The sequence below is a fragment of the Humulus lupulus genome, chromosome X (genome assembly GCF_963169125.1).
Source record: "Humulus lupulus chromosome X, drHumLupu1.1, whole genome shotgun sequence".
Classification (NCBI taxonomy): Eukaryota; Viridiplantae; Streptophyta; class Magnoliopsida; order Rosales; family Cannabaceae; genus Humulus; species Humulus lupulus.
Window position 1 is genome coordinate 66,390,806 of NC_084802.1, and position 5,379 is coordinate 66,396,184.

The window sequence follows — 5,379 nt, forward strand, 5'->3', positions numbered from 1 at the left end:
GGTCACCGGTCATATGCTTGGAACAACCACTATCCAAGAACCACAAGCTTTTGCTCTTCCTTGTTGATTCCTACAAAAATAAAATCATTTGTTGGCCTTTGGTACCCAAACAACTTTGGGTCCTTTCTTGTTAGTTTTGGAACCCTTTGGTACCCATTTTGTCTTGCCTAGATATGCATATCTCTTTACATGACAATATGAAATAGTATGACCATCTTGGTTACAATATGTGCATGTAAAGTGTGGTAGGCTAGTTGGTTTTACAAAGAAGTTTCTCAAAAAATTTTGTTTCCTACTAGGATCATATCCAATACCACTTTTTCCAAAACCACAAGATTGACTCCCTAGCATAAGTTCATAGCCTTCTTTACCTTTTGTAAAAGTATATATGTCATTCTTAAGGCTTTTTACATTAGCATGCAACTCAACAATTTCTTTCTTATATGAGGAACAAGTAACACATTGAGATTTAGCCAAAAGTTTCTTTTCATTTAATTTCAAAATCTCAATTTCCTTTAATAGCATGTTGGTCTTTTCTCTAAGGGTTTGGTTTTTAGCAAGCAATTTTCCAAAATCATCAAATAGTTCCTTAAATGAATTTGACAACTCATCATATGACATTTCTAAGTTATCATCATCATTTTCACTATCACAATCACTTTGGTTAGAAATGCTTACCCCATCATCAAGTGCCATCATGCACATGTTTGCTACTTCATTCTTCTCCTCATTGTCAGAGTCCTCCTCATCACTATTGAGCCAATCCGCCAACATTGCCCTTCCTTTGTATTTATTCTTCTTCCTCATTGGGCAATCCATTTTCATGTGACCGGGCTTCTTGCATTCGAAGCAAATTGGTGGATCATCTTTGCTCTTTCTTTCTTTTTCTTTTGAATCACTTCCTCTTTGTGGCTTCTTCCCAAAGTTCTTCTTGAATTTCATGAACTTTTTGTATTTCTTTGAGAAGAGTGCCAAGTCCTCCATGTCACTACATAGGCTATCCTCATCATCTTCACTAATGGCACGGGAGGAGGAAGACTTGAATGCAATAGTTTTCTTTTTCTTCTCAACTTTCTCTTCATCTTGTGCACTCATGAAAATTTCATGGTTCATGAGTGAACCAATTAGTTCTTCCAAGGGAAGTGTTGAGAGATCCTTGGCTTCTTGAATGGCAATCACTTTGCCTTGATAGGCTTTGGTGAGACTTCTCAAAATCTTGGTCACCATCTCCTTTTGTGAAAGTACCTTGCCAAGAGAATTCAAACCATTAGTGATAGTAGTGAAACGAGTATACATGTTAGCAATAGTTTCATCCGCTTTCATCTTAAAGTTCTCATATTGAGTAGAATAAATTTGAATTTTAGTTTCCTTCATAGCATTTGTTCCTTGATGAGTGACTTCAAGCATTTTCCACATATCATGAGCGGTAGAGGCTTGTTCAATATTTTTGAACACATCTCTATCCAATCCACATATAAGTGCATATTTAGCTTTAGCATTCTTAGAAAACATTTTCTTATCTTCTTCGTCATATGCCTCATATGCCTTAATAACTTCTTTATCATTAATGACATGTTTAGGAATGTAAGGACCATTAGACACTATATGCCACAAATCATAATCAATAGATTGAAGATAAGTTTCCATCCTAATTTTCCAATAGGGAAAGTCTACTACATTGAAGAATGGTGCTCTAGTTGTGCTTAAACCTTCTAACATGTTTTTTTGTGAATTACTTGGAAACGCCATGCTCTAGATTGTGAAATCTAATCAAATAAATGAGCCCTTGCTCTGATACCAATTGTTAACCCAAGATATGTTTCCAAGAGGGGGGGTGAATTGGAAATTTAAACTAATTTCGTAAATTTAAAACTTAATATGCCAAATTATGCAATAAATCAAATTTATCAAGTAAAAGCAAATAATATGGCAAACAAATAGAAATAGAAAATAATCAAAATTGTAATGTAAAGAGTTGAAGGTTAAGAAATCGCAAACTCTCGAATTTTACAAGGTTCGGTAGAACTAAGCCACCTACGTCCTTGGTCTTCAAAGCTATGGACCTAGCTTTGAGTTCAACTATCGAGCCAAGTTAGCGGGCTTGACTAACCCTTACAACCGGGAATTTTTCACCAAGGTATTTCCAAACCCCTTACAATAGTTTTCCACCACCAAGGACTATCAACCTCTTTTTCGGATTGTTGAAGTGCCAATCTCACTCTAACCGGGTTGTTTACAAAATCGGTGCAAACCTCACCTCAATCTCAATATGGGAATGTGTTTGATATTACAAGCAAAAATCACTCTAGAAGTATGATAATACAATGAGAAACCTAGAGTGATTAGCAAACACACTTAGAAGGAATAAATACAAATTTTGGCTCAAGTGTGTGAATATGTGTTTGGATGAGTTAAAATTTGAGAGCTCCTTGAAATCAATGGATTTGGTTTGGTATATGTAATAAATGCTCAGCCAACCTCCAACTTTGAGTAAAAAACGAGTTTATATAGAGTTTGGGAAAAAACTAGCCGTTTATAGCCGTTAGGGATTAATTTTCGAAGCTGTCTGCCGCGAACCGGAAGTCCAGATGGGGAACCGGAATTCCGGTTTGTAAGCAACCAGAATTCCGGTTGCTAATCCGGAATTCCGGATGCCAAACAGAGAGCAAAATCAGAATTATGCCTATTTTCCCGTTTTTCAATTCTTTATAACTTTTAGCTCGTTTATCCGATTTCAAAAATTCCAATTGCGTTACGACCGTATCGGGATGTATTTTCTTAAAAGTGAATTTAGGATATTTATTTCTCATTCTAAAAAAAATCACCATTTTTTAGTACGTGAGTGAGCCAGATTTTATACTTATGACTTAAAGTATACTTGCAATCACTTTACAAGACTAAGAAATGAAATTAAACCTTTATCTTGAGTTTCTTGAGTCTTGAAGTCCATTTCGGGTCATTTCCAGAAAATTTGGTAAAATGACCATTTTGCCCTTGGTCATAAGTTTGACTTTGAAGTGCTAATTCACTTTGGTTTTTGCTACAAAATCAACAAATCATTAGTAACAAATAATAATCAAATATTTGTTAATCATCAAAACAAGGAGACTTAAGAGTTTGGGTCAACAGAAGCCACTCTCATAGTCGCCTGATAACTTTTATTATATGAAAACTCAATCAAAGGGAGATACTTACTCTAAGATCCCCCAAAATCCAGTACGCAAGCTCGCAACATAGCCTCCGGTATCTGAATTATCCTCTCAGACTGTCCATCCGTTTGTGGATGATAAGTGATACTAAACCGCAATTGTGTGCCCATAGCCTTCTGCAGGCTCTCCCAAAACTTGGAGGTGAAAGTGGAATCCCTATTGGATACTATTGACCTGGAGCCCCATGTAGTCGAACGATTTCCTTCACATACAGTTCAGCATACTGCTCCACAGTTTAACTTGTCCTAACAGGAAAAAAGTAGGCAAACTTGATAAACCTATCCACAATCACACACACTGAATCATGCTGTCCCACAGTCCTCAGTAATCCAACCATGAAGTCCATGGTGATATCCTCTCATTTCCACTCTAGAATCCCTAGAGGCTGCAACAACCCTGCTGGCCTCTGATGTTTAGCCTTTACTTGCTGACAAGTCAAACACTTAGCCACATAATCCACCACATCCCTCTTCATTCCTAGCCACCAATACAAAGTTCTCAAATCTTGGTACATCTTCGTCGTACTCGAATGTAAGGAATAGGGAGTGGTATGAGACTTATCTAAAATCTCTCGCCAGATACCGGAATCCATCAAACATAAATCTAGCCTTTGTACTTCAATAATCCCATCTCCGAAATACAAAAGTCTTTAGTCGCTTCAGCTAAGACGGCCTCTTTGTTCTCTCTCAACTGGAGATCCTCCCCCTGTGCCTCCTTGATCTTTTCAAGGAGCGTGGATTGAAGAGTGATATTGGCTAGTTTTCCAACTACCATCAATACATGCTCTAGTCATCTCTTCAGCTAACTTATCTGATATCTGCCTCGAACTGAACAACTATCTTGGGGCCTTCTGACTCAATGCGTCAGCCACCACATTGGCCTTCCCAGGATGGTACTAAATGTCACAATCTTAATCCTTTACCAATTCCAGCCAATGCCTCTGGCGCATATTCAGATCCTTCTGAGTAAAGAAGTACTTCAAACTCTTATGGTTGGTGTATATTTCATACTTCTCGCCATATAAATAATGCCTCCAAAACTTAAGTGAAAATACCACCGCCGCCAATTCCAGATCATATGTGGGATACCTCTGCTCGTACTCCTTCAACTGTCTTAATGCATAGACTATTACCTTTCTAGCTTGCATCATTACACACCCCAAACCCTTTCTAGAAGCATCACAATAGACTACAAACTTCTCATTGTCTAACGACAGACTTAATACTGGAGCGGTGATCAGTCACCGCTTCAGCTCCTTGAAACTGTTCTCACACTTGTCTTTCCATATATGCTTAGTCTTCTTACACGTCAGTTCGGTCAATGGTGTGGCTATTTTGGAGAATCCCTCGATGAACCGCCGATAATACCCTGCCAATCCCGAAAAGCTCCTAACCTCTGGTACACTACTCGGCCTAGGCCAATCTCTCACCGCCTTAATCTTACTTGGGTCCACTAGAATCCCCTCCTTATTGACAGTATGACCTAGAAACGTTACTTGGGGTAGCCAAAACTCACACCTGCTAAACTTAGCATGCAACCTATGCTCTCTCAACTACTGTAATACCAGGCATAAATGTTGCTCGTGCTCTGTCTCTGACTAGGAGTTTACTAGTATGTCATCAATGAATACGATCACAAAATTGTCCAAATAATCCTTGAAGACCCTATTCATCAAGTCCATAAAGGCAGCTGGGGCATTGGTTAATTCAAAGGACATAACTAGGAATTCATAGTGTCCATACCTCATGCGGAATATTGTTTTTGGTATGTCCTCGCCTTTAATCCTTAACTGATGGTAACCTGACCGAAGGTCAATCTTAGAGAACATTTTCTTCCCTTGAAGCTGATCAAACAAGTCATTGATCTTAGGTAGTGGGTATTTGTTCTTAATGGTCAACTTGTTCAACTCTCTGTATTCAATGCACATTCTTAAGGATCCATCCTTTTTCTTGACGAACAACACTGGAGCACCCCACGGCGAAAAACTCGGTCTGATGAATCCCAAATCCAGTAACTCTTGCAACTGAATCTTCAGTTCCTCAACTCTGCCGGAGCCATTCTATAAGGTGTCCTAGATACTGGTTCTGCCCCTGGCGCCAATTCAATGATGAACTCGATCTCTCGGTGTGGCAGCAACCCTGACAAATTTGCGGGGAACAAATCAGGGAAC